Raw genomic sequence first — 23761 nt, 5'->3', positions numbered from 1 at the left:
CTGAGGTCTGAATGGTAAAAGAATAAGCTCTTTAAAAAAAAAAAAACCTCTAAGTTCAACCGCCATGCTTTTCTTCCAAATCCCACGTGTGTGCTGGCCTCCCCGGATCCACACATAGATGCATCGGGCCGCATCCTCAAGAAATTCTGGGCACACCTCCTCATTCTGCAGAGGCGATCAATAACAGCATTAAGTTCCTGCCATAAGTGCATGCCGATCACATCCCTGGAGTTTGATCTTGGGGTCTGTAAGGTAGGCGTGTGCCTTTTAAATCTGTTAAGCTACTGAGAAGTCTTAATGGTGTTGTCTGTCACTCAAGTGACAAGAAAGAGTGTCATGAGCTATATCTGGCGTCGACCTGGCCCTTATTAGAGTGTCACGCTCCGTTTGGGAATTCTAACTTTCCGAAAGGTACAGAGAAATTGGAGAGGATCCAAGACAGAGCAGTGAAAATGATTAAAGGGGTGGAGAGTGGAAACTCAGGAAAAAGGTTAAATGAATGTGATGATTTATCAAAGGAAAAGAAAAATTAGGGTAGACCAAGTATCTCGATGTAAAGGAGACATTATTTTAAGAAAACCAGAGGCTGTTGCTCCCTGATATAAGGATCCATAAAAAAAAGATGGTCTAAGATAACCTTTGAATATTAGGCATATTGGTCTCTTTATGATGTTTGTTAACTTTTGAAATCATGAGGACCAGATAATGAGATTACCAAAATAATGTTTCTTGTAAGCTCAAGAAAAAATTATATCTATCTATATCAATGTATTTAATTCTCACAATAATTCCAAGATAAAGGAACTGAGGTCCTCAGAAGCCAAGTGTCCAAAATCACTTAGCTATTAACTCGGATCCTGGCACACTGTGGGGTCTTCAGCCCGATCCCCTTCTCCCAAATGCTTAGATTGTTTTTTTCTGGAAGAAGAGCACTAGAGCATGACCTGGGGGTCGGGTGATTATAACTCTTTTATTTAGGCAACTGTGAAAAATCAGTAGAATTTCTCCCTAAACCATGAATCACAATTGCCTCCAGATGGTTATTTTTCCTTAGACCCCAGAAAAACAATAGGCCCAAGTTTGTGAACTCTTAAGATTTTTATTTGGATGACCAGGTAAATGGTGAGGCCATGAAATGAGCCAGAGAATATCTCTATAGAGGAGATGGTTTATGGACAATGGAGACGAGAGATCTTTGAATCTGTTGAGTCTGAGGGGCCCCTGGGGAGTCTAGGTGGAGCAGCCCATCAGAAAGCTGGCTGTAGTCGTTAGAACCTTGGATAAATGTCTGCACTTGGGCTTAAATCTGAATATCACTGCATGCCATGTGGACACCTAAGAACAGAGGTGGTTCCTCAGGACATACAGGTAACATGGGAAAGCAAGGGGCGAGAGAAGGACCTTGTGGAACATCTCTTGAAGGAGGCAGAAGAGGAAACGTCAGAGTGGAGGAGGAAGACTTACAACAGGGATGGTTTACAGAAAGAAAAGATACAATCCCCCGAGGAGATGTAACAGTAATGTACACTCATGCGTCACCTATCAGAGCACTGAACCATGTGCAGAAAGAATAGTTGAAGTAAACGGAGTAGGAGACGTTAATGAAACTCTCATAAATGGACAAATCAAAGAAACAAAAATAAGCAGTGATAGAAACTATTTGAAAAGTATGATTCACAATAATCTGCATATATATCTGATTGACTATCATCGGCATCTATGTATACATAAAAAAGAGAATTTTTTTTCAAATGCCCATCAAACACTGAAAAAAAATGATCAAGTTTTGACTACAAAGAAAATCTCAATATATTCCAAAATATACCAACTATTTTCTGACCGTAACGTAATAAAACTAGGTATCAACAACAAAAAGGGCAGAAAGATAAGTAAACAAATACCTATTCTTTTGAAATTGAAAATACTTTCCTAGAGAATTTTTGGATATAAAATGAAATGGAAAATAATGTCACAGACTACTTATAAAGAGCAATACCGTAAACACTACACTCAAAGCAATTTTTAAAGAATCAGAAAAATTTGGTGTCATGGAAGCCAGGAGAATAGAGGATTTCAAAAAAGGACTGAGTAATAGCATCAATAACTATAAAGAAGTCCACTATTAGGGAAGGACTGAAAAATGTCCATTGGACTTCACAATAAGAAGGCCACTGGTGACCGCTGGAATAATTCCAATAGACCAGAATACCTTTAATATTTCAATAGAATAATTAAGATGCTGTTGGTAGATAAATGACTAAAGGGTGAGGTAGTAGAGATATAAAGTTTAGAACATGAGTAGATGAGAATGAGAGTGAAAATATAAAAGAAAGAGTAAGATTCAGGGTCAAGAGACATGCTTGATACACTAACTGTGTTTGAATTGGAGAGACTTAGATATAGAGAGAGTAAGGACCTAGGACCACTAGAAAGAAAAAAAAAAGAACATGAAGAGAGAGAATAGTAAGTGGGAATGTAGGATGTGAAGCCAGACCCAGAAAAACATGGAAGGGAACAGGATGAGGGTCACAGGCAGAGAGGCTGAGCTTGAATAACAGAAGACACACTTCCTCCTAGCAGACTGAAAAAAACCCATGAGGATGGATGTGGGTGTATGTAATTTAGGGTGATTGGCAGGACATTCCTTTATCAGTGAAGGAAGACACAAGCTCATCTAAATCTAAATGGGGTTGAGGTTGACCAGGCAACAAGAGCTAATCCCATAATAATAACTGCTAAAATTATTTAAATTAACTGATTTAATTCTGTGAAGAATTTTAAGAGGAAGGAATAGTACTTATTCTCTTTATTGCCATTTTTAAAAGTGACGCACCTCAGGCACAAAGAAGTTAAGTAAATCACCCGGGTCAGACAGCCAGTGACTTAGGGCAGCAGCCGTGTCCAGGACCCATGCCCTTGAGCACATACACATACGCTACATACAGATGTTAAATTAAGTCCAGACTTTTTTTTTTTTTTTTTTGGATGGAGGCTTTAAGTTTGGGCACAGAATATACGGGTTTATAAAAGCAAGCACAGCTGATGGAATAAAGTCAGAGTGCGTGGCCAACCATCTCATTGGAGTTGTGCTGTTTCTGTTCGCCTCGGTCTATTGATCTCGGCTGGAGAAGTCGCTGAAACCTGGCCGCCACCACCATGCCTCCATCGGGGTAATTTATAAGCCTGGTGTGCGAGGCTATGAGACTGATGAACCCCACCAGCTGGCGGAGCAGGTCCTGTGATTGATTCACTGGCAGCTCTCCCGCTCGGCCATTTCACCCTGATCAGCCTGCACCGCCGTGTCCGCCATGCTCATCCATCACTGGGTAAACATCGTCAATACTGTACACCACAGGCACCATCCTTTGTACTCTGTTTTGTTTTTCGTAGGATCCTCAAATCGCGCTGTGGCTTATCTCCACTCCCTCCTGCCGTGCCAACTTACCAGACATACCTGTGAGATATCAGCTGTCTAGAGAAGCAGGTGTCACCAGGAATCTACTGTGAAGAGCAGCAAGGATTCATAATCCAGTCTCAGATGAACCTTTCTAACTAGGACACGGATGGCAAAGGGGTCACGCAACTGTGAGCTCAGACAAACAAGCATTTTTAAACTTCTTCCTCTGGAGTAGCCCTTTAGAAAATGCGCCATGAATGCCCAAAAATACAGTGGCATATCTTTTTGTTTTCCCTGGAACAGGCTTTATATGTCTCTTATAAACAGCTACAAAATATGCTGTCAAGAAGCCAGCAGAGGCTTTGTGGGGAGAGAACCATGCATATTGTCACATAATTGTACAGAAAACTTGTAAAAAGAGTGAAAAGGGAGAGTGTAAAAAAAGAACCATGATGTTTCATCCATAAATAATAGTCATATTGGTGTTGCAGTGTTCCAACTCAAAGCCAGAAGTTAATCTTATCTCATGAGATACTTCACAAACAAAGTGATATCTGGACCAGAAAGAAATTGGATGGAAGTCTGACCCATCCATCTTCCTGAGCACAGACCGGATCCTGCACCCCACCTCCACTGAGATAGCAAGTTGCCCTCTGAGTCCCCCAGCCAAGGAATTTCCCCCAGCCTAAGGGAGCTGCCTTGCTGAGGACTGATGTGGCAGTGCAAGGCCTGGCCCCTTTGCTTCAATCAGGGCAACCCTGAAGAGTCATCCCAGCTTCTAGAACATGCCGTGGGATGGGCTGAGGCCGTTGTTGTGACTATAGAGCCATCTCCCATCACCCAGCCCTGCTTCCCTTGCTCCCGTACAGGTACTGTACCCAGAGTGCTCCCTGACAAACAACCTGCTCTCGAAGCCCCGCCTCCCCGGGAACCCGACTCGCGACACTTAGCAGGTGAAATCTACAGAGTCGGAAGTTCACTCCAATAGTAAATGCATCAGGGCTAGTTACAGTAATAGAAATAATTGGTTGGGGGACTTCCCTGGTGGCGCAGTGGTTAAGAATCTTCTTGCCAATGCAGGGGACACGGGTTCGAGCGCTGGTCCGGGAAGATCCCACATGCGGCGGAGCAACTAAGCCCGTGAGCCACAACTACTGAGCCTACACTCTAGAGCCTGGGAGCCACAACTACTGAACCTCTGAACCACAACTACAGAAGCCCACGTGCCTAGAGTCTGCACTCCACAACAAGAAGCCCGTGCACCACAACAAAGAGTAGCCCCTGCTCACCGCAACTAGAGAAGGCCCACTCGCAGTAAGACACACACAGCCAAAAATATAAATAAATAAATATATTAAAAAAGAAATAATTGGTTGTTTTCTAAATCCAACAAAAAAAGAGAACTGTTTAACGCAAAACAAAAATGGTTTAGAGAACGATGACTTCCCCAATACGATTACGAACCATTGCAAGCAGTGACTGGCAGAGAGTAAGATCAAATCCCTTAGGATTTGCCATCTGAGACAGTCTCAAAAGAAGACCCCTGGCCCCCCCTTCTCTTTATTTGTAACGGATCCTGCAAATGAGTCTGGTAGCTACCTATGTCTAAACATGCCTGTAGGAGCAAACATAGAGAAGGAAGAAAAGAGAGGAAGGAGAGGCAATTTCAGGCAGGAGAACAGAAGGAAAGAGGGATAGGTGGGTGACGGGAGATGAAGTTTGTTGAGGAGAAAGGATAAAAGGTTTCCGTTTTTTCTTTTGCCCTACCCAGGTACGTGGGGAGTTTATTGCCTTTTGGGAGGTCTGAGGTCTTCTGCCAGCGTTCAGTAGGTGTTCTGTAGGAGTTGCTCCACATGTAGATGTATTTCTGATGTATCTGTAGGGAGGAGGGTGATCTCCACGTCTTACTCTTCTGCCATCTTGAAGGTCTCCCCGTCCATTTAAGCTTAAAGCTCTTTGACCTTCACCACTGGGGTTCTTAACAACCTTGGCTGGGACAAGTAAAGATCCTTTTTTTTATCCTTTGTTCTTAGTCAGGTTTCACTTGCTCACAAGGCGTCACGTGCAGAGGACTGACACCGGCTCTTCCAACTGGAGTTTCTAGTGCGGAATCAAAAGGCTTCCATCTGATGTGAGGGTCACCAAAAAACACTGCCACCCGTCCCATCCGGGACAGGAAGCCAGCTGACCCCTGCAACTTGGAGGTGCATTTGCTTTAGAAGCTCACAGCCACCAAGAATCACAACTGAGCCCCCTTGGAACAGCTTATGTCTGAGTGTTTAGGAGCCATTTAGTTTTGCCCATGAATGCACTGTAACGAGTAATCCAAACTGGAGGGCGTGATACTTGGTCCCAGTAAGAGCTACTTAGCCCTCATCAGCGGCTACTCTCCCACACATGGGTGTGCAACGCCTGCCTCCTTGGAGCTTTGAATTCGACCCGCCTCTCTGGCTGACCACTGACAGCTCTTTCTAGCAGATGCCATATTGATTCTGTATCTTTCAAGCAGATGCCATGTTGATTCAATTCTTCTGATCAGCTCAAGGTACAAGAAATAGAAGAAAGTGCTAGAAAGCATGTTTAACACAGAAATCTTCTCCAGGGAAGGTAGTGATAACAGCCAAAGGGGTAAGAACAGAGGGGGAAGGATAAATCAGTTCACACTCTAAAAAGAACATAAGGAAGCACGTGGAGGGGGGATAAATCAGGAGCTTGGGATTAACATACACACATGCACTACTATATATAAGATAGATGACCAACAAGGACCTACTGTATAGCTCAGGGAACTCTACTCAATATTCTGTGATAACCTATATGAGAAAAGAATCTGAAAAAGAATGAATATATGTATACATATAACTGAATCACTTTGCTGTACACCTGAAACTAACACAATATTGTAAATCAACTATACTCCAATGAAATCAAAATTTTAAAAAAGAAAACAAGGAAGCAGAAGCAGTTGGAGATGGCCCAAATCACCAGGATACTGGTTAGCATGTGTGAATTTAAGAGCAAAGAAATAATTTCTGTATCTCCTTAGAAAATCTCAGTGGTCAAGTGCTTGCTCTTCCCAAGCAGGTGTGACCTGCAGAAATCATTTCTCCCTTCCTTCTTTCTGTGTCCAGACTTCTCAGGAGCCAGCGCTGTTTGGACAAACAGAAAACCAGCTGTCCCTATTCAGTCCTCATACAGGATTTCCATTCCCTCGGTGTCTTCCCTCCCAGACAGATCCTTCATTGTACATGAACCAGAATAGGGTCCTGGAGGCAGGACTCAGGCTAAGAAATCCTTTTCCCTTGGTTTTACGTGGAATCAGACTGCTTATGTTACAGTCTCGCTGGCTAAAACCCTGTCTTCTCTACTGCCAATCTTCCCTATCTATAGACGTGCAGACAGGCTATTCTCCAGCATCAAAAATCTAAGCTTAATGTGTCATTTACAAATGAATTCTGTTCTATTTCTCAAATGCACTCTCCTTCTCAATTTAATTCCAAAAACACACCCGGTAGTCTGTGGATGGTGAAAGAAGTGGGATCTAAGATAAGAACACTGAAAATCACAGAATTCTGCCACCACCCCTCCCCAACCTCTCAGGCTTAGGTCCTCCCCATCCTGTCAAAAAGTGCACAGCAATGAGTTCAAACTGTTCACCAACATCAGAGATAAAAACATAGGAAGAGACCTTCGAGATGGCGGAGGAGTGAGACGTGGAGATTGCATTCCTCCCCACAAATACATCAGAAATACATCTACATGTGGAACAACTCCTACAGAACACCTACTGAACACTGGCAGAAGACCTCAGACTTCCCAAAAGGCAAGAAACTCCCCACACACCTGGGTAGGACAAAAAAGAAAAAACAGAGACAAAAGAATAGGGACGGGACCTGCACCTCTGGAAGGGAGCCGTGAAGGAGGAAAGGTTTCCACACACTAGGAAGCCCCTTCACTGGTGGGCACAGGGGGTGGTGGAGGGGAAGCTTCAGAGCCACGGAGGAGAGTGCAGCAACAGGGGTGCAGAGGGCAAAGCAGAGAGATTCCCACATGGAGGATCGGTGCCGACTGGCACTCACCAGCATGAGATGCTTGTCTGCTCACCCGCCAGGGCGGGCGGGGGCTGGGAGCTGAGGCTCGGGCTTTGGAGGTCAGAACCCAGGGAGAGGACTGGGGTTGGCTGCGTGAACACAGCCTGAAGGGGGCTAGTGCCCACAGCTAGCTGGGAGGAAGTCCGGGAAATAGTCTAGAACTGCCTAAGAGGCAAGAGACAACTGTTTCGGGGTATGCGAGGAGAGGGGATTCAGAGCACCGCCTAAACGAGCTCCAGAGACGGCCACGAGCCACGGCTATCAGCCCAGACCCCAGAGATAGGCATGAGATGCTAAGGCTGCTGCTGCAGCCAACAAGAAGCCTGTGTGCAAGCACAGGTCACAGTCCACACTTCCCCTCCCAGGAGCCTGTGCAGCCTGCCACTGCCAGGGTCCCATGATCTAGGGACAACGTCCTCGGGAGAACACACGGCGCACCTCAGGCTGGTGCAACGTCATGCTGGCCTCTGCCGCCACAGGCTCGCCCTGCCTCCGTACCCCTCCCTCTCCCCGGCCTGAGTGAGCCAGAGCCCCTGATTCACCTTCTCCTTTAACCCCCTCCTGTCTGAGAGGGAACAGACGCCCTCAGGTGACCTACACACAGAGGCGGGGCCAGATCCAAAGCTGAACCCCGGGAGCTGTGTGAACAAAGAAGAGAAAGGGGAATCTCTCCCAGCAGCCTCAGGAGCAGTGGATTAAATCTCCACAATCAACTTGATGTACCCTGCATCTCTGGAATACCTAAATAGACAACAAATCATCCCAAAATTGAGGCGGTGGGCTTTGGGAGAACGATATATATATTTTTTTCCTTTTTCTCTTTTTGTGAGTATGTATGTGTATGCTTCTTTCTGTGATTTTGTCTGTACAGCTTTGCTTTTGCCATTTGTCGTAGGGTTCTGTCTAACCGTCTTGTTTTGTGTTTATCAGTATAGTTTTTAGTGCTTCTTATCATTGGTAGATTTGTTTTCTGGTTTGGTTACTCTCTCTTCTTTCTTTCTTTTATATTTTTTTCAATTTTTTATTACTTTTTAATTTTTTAATTTAATTTTATTTATTTATTTGTTTTTGCGGTACGTGTGCCTCTCACTGTTGTGGCCTCTCCCATTGCGGAGCACAGGCTCCGGTCACGCAGGCTCAGCAGCCATGGCTCACGGGCCCAGCCACTCCGTGTCATGTGGGATCTTCCCAGACTGGGGCACGAACCTGCGTCCCCTGCATCGGCAGGTGGACCCTCAACCACTGTGCCACAGGGAAGCCCTAATTTTTTTATTTTTAATAATAATTTTTTATTTTAATAACTTTATTTTATTTTATTTTCCTCTTTCTTTCTTTCTTTCTTTCTTTCTTTCTTTCTTTCTTTCTTTCTTTCTTCTTTTCTCCCTTTTCTTCTGACCCATGCGGCTGACAGGGCCTTGGTGCTCCAGCCGGGTGTCAGGCCTGTGCCTCTAAGGTGGGAATGCTGAGTTCAAGACATTGGTCGACCAGAGACCTCCCACCTCCACGTAATATCAAATAGTGAAAGCTCTCCCAGAGATCTCCACCTCAACGCTAAGACCCAGCTCCACTCAACGACCAGCAAGCTACAGTGCTGGACACCCTACACCAAACAACTAGCAAGACAGAAACACAACCCCACCCATTAGGAGAGAGGCTGCCTAAAATCATAATAAGGCCACAGACACCCCAAAACACACCACCGGATGCACTCCTGCCCACCAGAAAGACAAGATCCAGCCTCATCCACCGGAACACAGGCACCAGTCCCCTCCACCAGGAAGCCTAAACAACCCACTGAACCAACCTAAGCCACTGGGGGCAGACAGCAAAAACAATGGGAACTATGAACCTGAAGCCTGCGAAAAGGAGACCCCAAACACAGTAAGTTAAGCAAAATGAGAAGACAGAGAAACACACAGCAGATGAAGGAGCAAGGTAAAAACCCACCAGACAAAACAAATGAAGAGGAAATAGGCAGTCTACCTGAAAAACAACTCAGAGTAATGATAGTAAAGATGATCCAAAATCTTGGAAATAGAATGGAGAAAATACAAGAAACATTTAACAAAGACCTACAAGAACTAAAGAGCAAACAATGATGAGCAACACAATAAATGAAATTACAATTTCTCTAGAAGGAATCAGTAGCAGAATAACTGAGGCAGAAGAACGGATAAGTGACCTGGAAGATAAAATAGTGGAAATAACTACCACAGAGCAGAATAAAGAAAAAAGAATGAAAAGAATTGAGGACAGTCTCAGAGACCTCTGGGACAATATTAAACATACCAATATTCGAATTATAGGGTTCCCAGAAGAAGAAGAAGAGAAAAAGAAAGGGACTGAGAATATATTTGAAGAGATTATAGTTGAAAATTCCCTAATATGGGAAAGGAAATAGTTAATCAAGCCCAGGAAGCACAGAGAGTCCCATATGGGATAAAACTAAGGAGAAACATGCCAAGACACATATTAATCAAGCTATCCAAAATTAAATACAAAGAAAGAATATTAAAATCAGCAAGGGAAACACAATAAATAACACATAAGGGAATCCCCATCAGGTTAACAGCTGATCTTTCAGCAGAAACTCTGCAAGCCAGAAGGGAGTGGCAGGACATATTTAAAGTGATGAAAGGGAAAAACCTACAACCAAGATAACTCTACCCGGCAAGGATCTCATTCAGATTTGACAGTGAAATTAAAATCTTTACAGACAAGCAAAAACTAAGAGAAGTCAGGACCACCAAACCAGCCTTACAGCAAATGCTAAAGGAACTTCTCTAGGCAAGAAACACAAAAGGAGGAAAAGACCTACAGTTACAAACCCAAACAATTAAGAAAATGGTCATAGAAACATACATATTGATAATTACCTTAAACGTGAATGGATTAAATACTCCAACCAAAAGACACAGACTGGCTGAATGGATAGAAAAACAAGACACATATATATGCTGTCTACAAGAGACCCACTTCAGACCTAGGGACACATACAGACTGAAAGTGAGGGGATGGAAAAAGATATTCCATGCAAATGGAAATCAAAAGAAAGCTGGAGTAGCAATATTCATATCAGATAAAATACTTTAAAATAAAGAATGTTACAAGAGACAAGGAAGGACACTACATAATGATCAAGGGATCAATCCAAGAAGAAGATATAACAATTCTAAATATTTATGCACCAAACATAGGAGCACCTCAATACATAAGGCAAATGCTGACAGCCATAAAAGGGGAAATCGACAGTAACACACTCATAGTAGGGGACTTTAACACCCCACTTTCACCAATGAACAGATCATCCAAAATGAAAATAAATAAGGAAACACAAGCTTTAAATGATACATTAAACAAGATGGGACTTAATTGATATTTATAGGACATTCCATCCAAAAACAACAGAATACACATTTTTCTCAAGTGCTCAGAGAACATTCTCCAGGATAGATCATATCTTGGGTCACAACTCAAACCTTGGTAAATTTAAGAAAATTGAAATAGTATCAAGTATCTTTTCCAATCACAATGCTATGAGACTAGACATCAATTACAGGAAAAGATCTGTAAAAAATACAAACACATGGAGGTTAAACAATACACTACTCAATAATGAAGTGATCACTGAAGAAATCAAAGAGGAAATTTAAAAATACCTAGAAACAAATGACAATGGAGACACTACGACCCAAAACCCATGGGATGCAGCAAAAGCAGTTCTAAGGGGGAAGTTTATAGCAATACAACCCCACCTTAAGAAACAGGAAACATCTCGAGTAAACAACCTGACCCTGTACCTAAAGCAATTAGAGAAAGAAGAACAAAAAAACCCCAAAGTTAGCAGAAGGAAAGAAATCATAAAGATCAGATCAGAAATAAATGAAAAAGAAATGAAGGAAATGATAGCAAAGATCAATAAAACTAAAAGCTGGTTCTTTGAGAAGATAAACAAAATTGATAAACCATTAGCCAGACTCATCAAGAAAAAAAGGGAGAAGACTCAAATCAACAGAATTAGAAATGAAAAAGGAGAAGTAACTGACACTGCAGAAATACAAAAGATCATGAGAGATTACTAGAAGCAACTCTATGCCAATAAAATGGACAACCTGGAAGAAATGGACAAATTCTTAGAAATGCACAACCTGCCAAGACTGAATCAGGAAGAAATAGAAAATATGACTAGACCAATCACAAGCACTGAAATTGAAACTGTGATTAAAAATCTTCCAACAAACAAAAGCCCAGGACCAGATGGCTTCACAGGCGAATTCTATCAAACATTTAGAGAAGAGCTAACACCCATCCTTCTCAAACTCTTCCAAACAATTTCAGAGGAAGGAACACTCCCAAACTCATTCTACGAGGCCACAATCACCTTGATACCAAAACCAGGCAAGGATGTCACAAAGAAAGAAAACTACAGGCCGATATCACTGATGAACATAGATGCAAAAATCCTCAACAAAATACTAGCAAACAGAATCCAACAGCACATTAAAAGGATCATACACCATGATCAAGTGGGGTTTATTCCAGGAATGCAAGGATTCTTCAATATACGCAAATCAGTCAATGTGATACACCATATTAACAAATTGAAGAAGAAAAACCATATGATCATCTCAATAGATGCAGAGAAAGCTTTCGACAAAATTCAACACCCATTTATGATAAAAACCCTGCAGAAAGTAGGCATAGAGGGAACTTTCCTCAACATAATAAAGGCCATATATGACAAACCCACAGCCAGCATCGTCCTCAATGGTGAAAAACTGAAACCATTTCCACTAAGATCAGGAACAAGACAAGGCTGCCCACTCTCACCACTCTTATTCAACCTAGTTTTGGAAGTTTTAGCCACAGCAATCAGAGAAGAAAGGAAATAAAAGGAATCCAAATTGGAAAAGAAGAAGTAAAGCTGTCACTGTTTGCAGATGACATGATACTATACATAGAGAATCCTAAAGATGCTACCAGAAAACTACTAGAGCTAATCAATGAATTTAGTAAAGTAGCAGGATACAAAATTAATGCACAGAAATCTCTGGCATTCCTGTACACTAATAATGAAAAATCTGAAAGTGAAATCAAGAAAACACTCCCATTTACCATTGTAACAAAAAGAATAAAATATCTAGGAATAAACCTACCTAAGGAGACCAAAGACCTGTATGCAGAAAATTATAAGACACTGATGAAAGAAATTAAAGATGATACAAATAGATGGAGAGATATACCATGCTCCTGGATTGGAAGAATCAAGATTGTGAAAATGACTCTACTACCCAAAGCAATCTACAGATTCAATGCAATCCCTATCAAACTACCACTGGCATTTTTCACAGAACTAGAACAAAAAATTTCAAAATTTGTTTGGAAAAACAAAAGACCCCGAATAGCCAAAGCAATCTTGAGAACGAAAAACGGAGCTGGAGGAATCAGGCTCCCTGACTTCAGACTATACTACAAAGCTACAGTAATCAAGACAGTGTGGTACTGGCACAAAAACAGAAAGATAGATCAATGGAACAGGATAGAAAGCCCAGAGATAAACCCACGCACATATGGCCAACTTATCTTTGATAAAGGAGGCAGGAATGTACAGTGGAGAAAGGACAGCCTCTTCAATAAGTGGTGCTGGGAAAACTGGACAGGGACATGTAAAAGTATGAGATTAGATCATTCCCTAACACCATACACAAAAATAAGCTCAGAATGGATTAAAGACCTAAATGTAAGGCCAGAAACTATCAAACTCTTAGAGGAAAACATAGGCAGAACACTCTATGACATAAGTCACAGCAAGATCCTTTTGGACCCACCTCCTAGAGAAATGGAAATAAAAACAAAGATAAACAAATGGGACCAAATGAAACTTCAAAGCTTTTGCACAGCAAAGGAAACCATAAACAAGACGAAAAGACAACCCTCAGAATGGGAGAAAATATTTGCAAATGAAGCAACTGACAAAGGATTAATCTCCAAAATTTATAAGCAGCTCATGCAGCTCAATAGCAAAAAAACAAACAACCCAATCCAAAAATGGGCAGAAGATTTAAATAGGCATTTCTCCAAAGATATACAGACTGCCAACAAACACATGAAAGAATGCTCAACATCATTAATCATTAGAGAAATGCAAATCAAAACTACAATGAGATATCATCTCACACCAGTCAGAATGGCCATCATCAAGAAATCTAGAAACAATAAATGCTGGAGAGGGTGTGGAGAAAAGGGAACACTCTTGCACTGCTGGTGGGAATGTGAATTGGTACAGCCACTACGGAGAACAGTATGGAGGTTCCTTAAAAAACTACAAATAGAGCTACCATATGACCCAGCAATCCCACTACTAGGCATATACCCTGAAGAAACCATAATTCAAAAAGAGATATGTACCAAAATGTTCATTGCAGCTCTATTCACAATAGCCCGGAGATGGTAACAACCTAAGTGTCCATCATCAGATGAATGGATAAAGAAGACGTGGCACATATATACAATGGAATATTACTCAGCCAGAAAAAGAAACGAAACTGAGCTATTTGTAATGAGGTGGATAGACCTAGAGTCTGTCATACAGAGTGAAGTAACTCAGAAAGAGAAAGACAAATACCGTATGCTAACACATATATATGGAATTTAAGGAAAAAAATGTCATGAAGAACCTAGGGGTAAAACAGGAATAAAGACACAGACCTACTTGAGAATGGACTTGAGGATATGGGGAGGGGGAATGGTAGGCTGTGACAAAGCGAAAGAGAGGCATGGACATATATACAGTACCAAACGTAAGGTAGATAAGATAGTGGGAAGCAGCCGCATAGCACAGGGAGATCAGCTCGGTGCTTTGTGACCGCCTGGAGGGGTGGGATAGGGAGGGTGGGAGGGAGGGAGACGCAAGAGGGAAGGGATGGGGGAACAGATGTATATGTATGACTGATTCACTTTGTTATAAAGCAGAAAGTAATAAAAAAAAAAAAAGAAAAAAATACTAGCAAACAGAATCCAACAGCACATTAAAAGGATCATACACCATGATCAAGTGGGGTTTATCCCAGGAATGCAAGGATTCTTCAGGATATGCAAATCAATCAATGTGATACACCATATTAACAAATTGAAGGATAAAACCCATATGATCATCTCAATAGATGCAGAAAAGGCTTTCAACAAAATTCAACACCCATTTATGATAAAAACCCTACAGAAAGTAGGCATAGAGGGAACTTACCTCAACATAATAAAGGCCATATATGCCAAACTCACAGCCAACATCGTTCTCAATTGTGAAAAACTGAAACCATTTCCACTAAGATCAGGAACAAGACAAGTTTGCCCACTATTAACATCGTTTTGGAAGTTTTAGCCACAGCAATCAGAGAAGGAAAAGAAATACAAGGAATCGAAATCAGAAAAGAAGTAAAGTTGTCACTGTTTGCAAATGACATGATACTATACATAGAGAATCCTAAAGATGCTACCAGACCACTACTAGAGCTAATCAATGAATTTGGTAATGTAGCAGGATACAAAATTAATGCACAGAAATATCTTGCATTCCTATGCACTAATGATGAAAAATCTGAAAGAGAAATTAAGGAAACACTCCCATTTACCATCGCAACAAAAAGAATAAAATATCTAGGAATAAACCTAGCTAAGGAGACAAAAGACCTGTATGCAGAAAATAAGACACTGATGAAAGAAATTAAAGATGATACAAACAGATGGAGAGATACCACGTTCTTGGATTGGAAGAATCAACATTGTGAAAATGACTATACTACCCAAAGCAATCTACAGATTCAATGCAATCCCTATCAAACTATCACTGGCATTTTCCCCAGAACTAGAACAAAAAATTTCACAATTTATATGGAAACACAAAAGACCCCGAGTAGGCAAAGCAATCTTGAGAAAGAGAAATGGAGCTGGAGGAATCAGGCTCCCTGACTTCAGACTATACTACAAAGCTACAGTAATCAAGACAATATGGTACTGGCACAAAAACAGAAATATAGATCAATGGAACAGGATAGAAAGTGGAGAGATAAATCCATGGACATATGGTCACCTCATCTTTGATAAAGGAGTCAAGAATATACAATGGCGAAAAGACAGTCTCTTCAATAAGTGGTGCTGGGGAAACTGTACAGCTACATATAAAAGAATGAAATTAGAACACCCCCTAACATTGTACACAAAAATAAACTCAAAATGGATTAAAGACCTAGATGTAAGACCAGACACTACAAAACTCTTAGAAGAAAACATAGGAAGAACACTCTATGACATAAATCACAGCAAGATCCATTTTGACCCACCTACTAGAGAAAGGGAAATAAAAACTGAAATAAACAAATGGGACCTATGAAACTTCAAAGCTTTTCCACAGCAAAGGAAACCATAAACAAGATGAAAAGACAACCCTCAGAATGGGAGGAAATATTTGCAAACGAAGCAACTGACAAAGGATTAATCTCCAAAATATACAATTAGCTCATGCAGCTCAATATTAAAAAAACAAACAACCCAATCCAAAAATGTGCAGAAGACCTAAATAGACATTTATCCAAAGAAGATATGCAGATTGCCAACAAACCCATGAAAGAATGCTCAACATCACTAATCATTAGAGAAATGCAAATCAAAAGTACAATGAGGTATCACCTCACACCAGTCAGAATGGCCATCATCAAAAAATCTACAAACAATAAATGTTGCAGAGGGTGTGGAGAAAAGGGAACTCCCTTGCACTATTGGTGGAAATGTAAATTGATACCATCACTATGGAGAACAGTATGGAGGTTCCTCAAAAAACTAAAAATAGAACTACCATACGACCCAGCAATCCCACTACTGGGCATATACCCTGAGAAAACCATAATTCAAAAAGAGTCATGTACCACAATGTTCATTGCAGCTCTATTTACAATAGCCAGGACATGGAAACAACCTAAGTGTCCATCGACAGAGGAAGGGATAAAGAAGATGTGGCACATATATACAATGGAATATTACTCAGCCAAACAAAGAAATGAAATTGTGTTATTTGTAGTAAGGTGGATGGACCTAGAGTCTGTCATACAGAGTGAAGTAAGTCAGAAAGAGAAAAACAAATACTGTATGCTAACACATATATATGGAATCTAAAAAAAAAAAAGGTTCTGAAGAACCTACAGGCAGGACAGGAATAAAGACGCAGACGTAGGGAATGGACTTGAGGACACGGGGAGGAGGAAGGGTAAGCTGGGACGAAGTGAGAGAGTGGTATCGACTTATATATACTGCCAAATGTAAAATAGATAGGGGGAAGCAGCCGCACAGAACAGGGAGATCAGCTCTGTGCTTTGTGACCCCCTAGAGGGGTGGGATAGGAAGGGTGGGAGGGAGACCAAGAGCGAGGGGATATGGCGATATATGTATACTTATAGCTGATTCACTGTGTTATACAGCAGCAACTAACAACAATGCATAGCAATTATACTCCAATAAAGATGTTTAAAAAAATAATAATAAAAAAAATAAAGTTTTTTCCTCAAAAAAAAAAAAAAAAACCCCACAAAATTCGCCAAGCCAGCAGCTCTCTCGACTTGGATACACTGTGTTGCTTCAGTCACACACTTCGTAGGGGCCTCAGTTTCTCCAAATGTCAAATGGAGGTAATATGAGAAGCAGGTCAGTTAAACTGTATGCGAATAGTCTCTAAACTCTTAGGAGAAAATGTGCTATTGTTAAAAATTGCAGAGTATTGGTATTGACATAATTATTTCTGAGATTAATATATTCTTTAATATATGACATTAAATACTAACCATGTGACACACCTTAACCTTTTCTTCAGCTTTCTTAAAACTTTCGTTTTACGCAAACATCGCAGTTGCCTTCTCTAAGGGAGAAGGGGGTGTGTCCCTCCAGGAGGGAAGAGCCAACCTCACTGGGAGGGTGCAGCCCGGCCAAGATGATTCAGCACGGGAGGAGAGAGGGTCCGCGAGCAAGATGGGGTAGGTGCACAGGACTCGGGTCGCCCGGGAACAACAGAGTCACCTGAACCATCTGTGAACAGAGGGGACAGGCGGGGGCGGGGGCCCGCACGCACCCAGGGCAGGGAGAAGGGAGAGAAGTGACAGCGGATCCTGGCTTGTCCCCATCTGCCGGCTGGAACACAGGGTGGCCCCTCGTGGCCGGGAGGCCTGAACCCCTGGTTGTGCAGGATGACCCTCCTCGCAGGTCAGAGGCCCCAAGCAAGAATCACTCACTGCCAAAATCACCCTGTCTGGGCAGCATGGCCCTCGGAAACCCTTCCGGACGTGGGGCTTCCTTGAGACCAGCAGCGGCCCCACCCGCGGATCACGGCGAGGTTTCCTCGGCGGGTCCCCGATCTCCGTGTCCAGTTCGATTGTGTCACGAGTCACACTCTTGATTACCCTCTTCCATGCCTGGTCCTGCTGATGCGTCTGCTAAATGGACCAGCTGATTCAATAAACCCCACTTCATTATCGATATTCTTTTCTCCAATCCTTATGTTGTCCGGGACGTCTCTCTCTTGCTCTGGCTGCGTTCCTTTCGTCACTGGGACCCCTGCTCCCAGTGCTGGTCACAGGACCTAGGAAGCTCTGTCTCCTGGCAGAAAGCATCAGTTACCAATTGGCTCACTCTGCTCCTGGGTGTCTAAACACCAAATCCTGGCAGGAAACCATTAAAAGAGCAGAGAAAGGTTATTGCATTTTTCATCACCCTTTGGACTGACTTTGTCAGGCAACAGCATTTGCTGAGGAGCCCTGGTTACAGAGAAGCGTGACCAGCATGGAGTATATTGGGGGCTTTCTCTGGAGAACCCCCTGCATCTCCAGACAAGGAAGCCAGGCTGCTCAGCGCTTGAGGGGCTGGTGACATGGAGTCCTCCAAAGCCAAGCTGCCCACAGGTGTTGTGAAACGAAGAGGAAAGAACAAAAAGGTATATAGATTTAAGCCTTTCACAAAAATACCAGACTTGACTAAGTCTCCAGGGCTCTGCAAGCATTTTAGGGTAAAAAGAATTCTTGTACCACAGGAGCTTTGAGAAGGATGATGGGCATCTTCCAGCCCAAACACCTGAGCCGACGTAACTTTCAGAAAGTTCGAGTGTGATGCTCAAGTCCGGAGCCACTGGAATGGAGGGGGTGAGGAGGATGGGGGCCAGGGGTCCAGGGGGGGCAGTAGAAACTCTCTTTTGCAGAAAAGCCTGAGTGTGGCTGGCGGCCCCGCTGTAGGAAGCCCAGGGCAGCCTAACTGCCGCTCGAATGACTCCTGTCGCTGGCAGCCCTCATTCTGCGGGAAGTTGTCACTCATCCCTTCCACAGGGGATGAGTTTGATAGGTCTGCTCTCAGCACGCGGTTTACAGCCCCTGGGCTGTGCATTAATTAAAAAGGCTTTGTGAGAGGCTTCTTCATTAGCCACTGCTTCTTTAATCACTGTCTCTTCAGCCACCAGGACAATCTATAAATCTCCTCAAATATGAAATAATGAAGTGGAATGGTTCAATGTATTACAACATAATAAGTCAGGATAACATGTGGGTAGACAGGGTGGCACTGGCACACGTCCCCTGCCCTGAGCCGCCCCTCCTCATTACCAGAGGCCTGGGGACAGGCCGCATGGGGCGGGGGCTGACTCGGTCACCATGTCACCTGGGCCCCTGTGCGCTTTGCATTTCTCCCCCAGACAGGGCCAGGCCAGGGGGAGAGGACGGCTGGAGAGGTCAGACTCCCCAGAGGTGGAAAGAGCCTCACGTCCACTGTCTCACCCTGCCCACGGGTGCCGGAGTCCAGCTCCAGCGAGTCCAGGGATACCCGAGGGATGGATAGCGTCGGCGAAGGAAATAATTCTATTACTTCAGCATTGCATGTTTCTTTCTCTCATGTCTTTATTCTTGATTCTTCTTCTTCCTTCTATTGTTTATAATCACAGGTTTATATATTGTAGTTGATTACATTACCAGGTACGTGGCCAAACAACCTTAGCACAATCAAACCTCAAAATATTCTATAAAGATTTTTTAAAACAAATACCCCCTAGTTTCTAGATGTCCTATTAAAATATTTCCCCAAGTTCCCATTAATTACAGGTTGTTTCTTAGTAACCAAGTCAAGCAGTTATATGATTATTTCAATTGTAAAAGTTAAAGCTACTTGTTCCTATTTTTCTTCTTGCATGAGCAACCTTTTACAATGGTTCCATGAAAATATTTACAATGTACCTGCATGCTCTTTCTCGTTGTTTCCTTCACCTGAGACAGTGTTTTCTCCCTATCCTGGCAACGAATTCTGCTCTAGTCATTTGTTTTTCTATAATTAATCTTCCTTTATAATAGAACCATAAATTTCCTATGTCATCAGAAACTCCGGCCCATGGCCATAACTCCATACTAGAGGGTGTTTTTCATAAAAACATCCCCTTAGTTCGAGGCTCTTAATTCTTTACCTATTTCCCCGGGGCTTTAGTGGGTACTTCCCATTCTGTGGTAGTTTCAGGAGGGGGAGTCCTAGAGGAATTTTTCTTTCACGTGGACCAACATCCCCCCAAAATTGCCCCTGTATGTAAATTTATTTTCATAAAACATAACAACGGAGCTGTAGTCCACCTTCCTGGCACGGTGCTGCCTTGCAGTTTCGCCTTCCGTTGCTCATGACTTTGTCATGGTGCAATGGCTCCAGGATGGCTTCCGACACACGGGGACAGATCAGGACAAAGCCCTCACATCCCCTGAGAGCCCGCAGTTCAGCACCCACCCCAGGGCACACAGTGAGCTCTTCACATGGGAGCCACACCCCTACTTGCCTGTGACCATCACCTGCGGAGCTTGGAACACCAGCCGCTTTCCCTCCACCGCACCCGATGAATTTCAGCAGGTTCTCTGGGGTGAGGCCTGCACACTGGCAATTAATCTAAAAGCTCTTAGGTTGGTTCTAGTGTACAGCCCTGTTGAGATCTACGTGCTGCATCCTAACCCCTTGGACAGAACTGCAAGACAAAGACAGAGCTCCCTCTTAAATATAACACCTGACACCATAAAACTCCTAGAAGAGAACCCAGGCAAAACGTTCTCTGACATAAAGCATACCAATGTTTTCTTAGGTCAGTCTCCCAAAGCAATAGAAATAAAAGCGAAAATAAACAAGTGGGACCTAATCAAACTTACGAGCTTTTGCACAGCAAAGGATACCATTAAAACAAAACAAAACAAAAAACGAAAATACAACCTATGGAATGCAAGAAAGTATATTTGCAAATGACATGACCAACAAGAGCTTAATTTCCAAAATATATAAGCAGCTCATACAACTCAATAACAAAAAAGCAAACAACCCAATCGAAAAATGGGCAGAACTAAATAAACATTTCTCTAAAAAAGACATACAGATGGCCAATAGGCACATGAAAAGATGCTCATCATCACTAATTATTAGAGAAATGCAAATCAAAACTACAATGAGGTATCACCTCACATCAGTTAGAATGGTCATCATCAAAAAGTCTACAAAGAATAAATGCTGGAGAGGGTATGGAGAAAAAGGAACCCTCCTATGCTGTTGGTAGGAATGTAAATTGGTGCAGCCACTAAGGAAAACAGTATGGAGGTTCCTGAAAAAACTAAAAATAGAGCTACCATATGATCCAGCAATCCCACTCCTGGGCATATATCCAGACAAAACAGTAATTCGAAAAGATACACGCACTTCTATGTTCATAGAAGCGCTATTCACAATAGCCAAGACATGGAAACAACCTAAACCATCACTGACCAATGAACTGATAAAGAAGATGTGGTATACACACACACACAGACACACACACAGGAATATTACTCAGCCATAAAAAAAGAATGAAATAATGCCATTTGAAGCAACATGAATGGACCTAGAGATGATCATACTAAGCAAAGTAAGCCAGAAAGAGAAAGACAAATACCATATGATATCACTTTTATGTGGAATCTAAAATATGACACAAATGAACGTACCTATGAAACAAAACCAGACTCAGAGACATAGAGAACAGACCTGTGGTTGCCCAGGGGGAAGTGGGTGGAGGAGGGATGGATTGGGAGTTTGGGATGAGCAGATGCAGACTAGTACATAGGGAATGGATAAACAGCAAGGTCCTGCTGTACAGCACAGGGAACTATATTCAATATCCTGTGATAAACCAGAATGAAAAAGAATATGTATATATAATATATATATATATGTATAACTGAGTCAATTTGCTATATAACTGAGATTAACACAACATTGTGTATCAACTATACTTCAGTCAAATTAAAAAAAATAAAAATTAAAAAGACAGAACTTGCAGGCTCCTCCCCACAACATCTTGATGGATTCACTCAGGGGTGTGGAGCCCCAAAATCATTACCTTTATCAAGTTCCCCAAAAGATTCTTGTGATACGGCACATTTGAAACATGCTGAGCTGCCTCTAAAAGAAGCGAGGCCTTGGCTGTCCTGTCCCTCCTCCTAAGTCATGACTCTCCCCTCTCCCCACTACACGCCCTTGGAGGGCGCCACTCCTGTGACTGACACCCTTCCTCCGGGGAAGCCAGAGGGCTCTCCTGAGACGGTGGTACACAGATGAGCTACATGACTCTGCAGTGCTCCGCAGGATGAGTCTAAGCTCTTCCTTCCTTCACTCCTGGTCCTTAGCACCCCCATCCCACAGCTCCGCCCGAAGTGCCCTGGTGGTCAGTGATGATGGTTTCCCCCGGGCTGCCCACCCTCCCTCAGCCCCGCGTCTGGGCTGCCCTGTGACCAGCGACAAGAAGCACAGCCTGCCCCCGGGATGAGATCCAGGAGGCGCTTCAGATGAGAGCCCGGCGCCCAGGAGGCCCTGGGAGACGGATGCTCACAGGCTTGCTCTCGCCAGAAGCTCACCCGCAATGTCCAAGAACGAGGCCCTGGTTTTACAGTTCCATCCAGAGATAACTCAAAGCCAGACACAGAGGGATGGTCAGCATGATTTGGGGAGAAAACGGCCGAATCACTGCAGTTTTCCAGGTGCAGCCCTTTGCTGTCCAGGCTGCTGAGACGGTCCAAAAGCGGTGGACGGCATGAACTCTCCCTGGCTTCCCCGACATACTCTGCAGGGAAAGGGGAGCTCTGCATCTCCATGGCTAAGGGTGGTCGGGCTGCCCTTTCCAACCCGTGCTCAGCCCGTCCCCTAAGGACAGGAAAAGGGTCCTGGCAGGTAGAATAGCCCCTCCACGGCGTGGGGAGTGGCTGGGGCAGCACAGACCGCGGCACGCCAGGACCTCGCTCCATAGCAACCCGCACTGCTGCCTGGACACAAGGGCTGTTGGTGAGCTCCCTACACGTGCTCTGCCTTTCCTTTCTCCCCCTTCTGACTCTATAGGACTTATCACCTGGAACCTACTATCACATGCATGTCTTTACTGGGCTTATTTTTCATTATCCATCTCTTCCTGCCAGCTGGTAAGTTCCACAGGGGCAGGGATCCTTGTTTTACTCCCTGACATACCCCGATCATTTCCAACAGTGCCTGCACATAGTAGGCCCTTGGTAAGTATTTGGTGGGTGATGGCACGCACAGGAGAGCCTGTGATTCACCCACCCCCATCTTCCCTGCTGAAGGGAGACACTGCCTGCCCTGGGGATGCAGAGGGCTTTGGACTGTCTCCACAATCCGCGAACAAACTAAGGCATCACACAGTCGCCTGCCAGCTGACCCCCAGGCTGGCATCCGCCTTGTCCCCGCAGAAGAGATTCTGTCACTTCCAACCCACGCTGGCTCGGATTGTCGAGCAATCAGATCCCCCAGTGAGATACTGGTTGTTCTCGCTTAACCAGGTGACATATAACATGCTTAATAAACTACAAATGATAAAATATTGCAGAAAACCCCAATATCAATTTTAATACTTTAAAATGATTTATTAATCTGCTTTCACACTGCTTGCAGTGTCTGTTATTTCTCACGTTCCCATGACACACTGTGAATGAGGAGGGAGAAACTGACCAGGTGAGTAAAGGAAGGAGGGAGGCTGGCTTGAGGGATGTGATGAGTGACTGGGCTCAGAATAAGCTGAATACAAGAAGAGACACCACCGCTCCGAGTCACAGACATGGCTCCAGAAATTTTCTAAACATTCGTGAGCCTCTAGTGCCAGCTCCCCTTGCTAGAAGATGCCAAGAGATCACATATTCTATGAAGGCATTTCTAACCCCTGTCCTTCTAAGAAAACCACTGATTCTATTGATCACCA

The sequence above is a fragment of the Mesoplodon bidens genome (assembly GCF_964165515.1).
Source record: "Mesoplodon bidens genome assembly, chromosome: 7".
Lineage (NCBI taxonomy): Eukaryota > Metazoa > Chordata > Mammalia > Artiodactyla > Ziphiidae > Mesoplodon > Mesoplodon bidens.
This window is presented reverse-complemented; position numbering follows the sequence as displayed.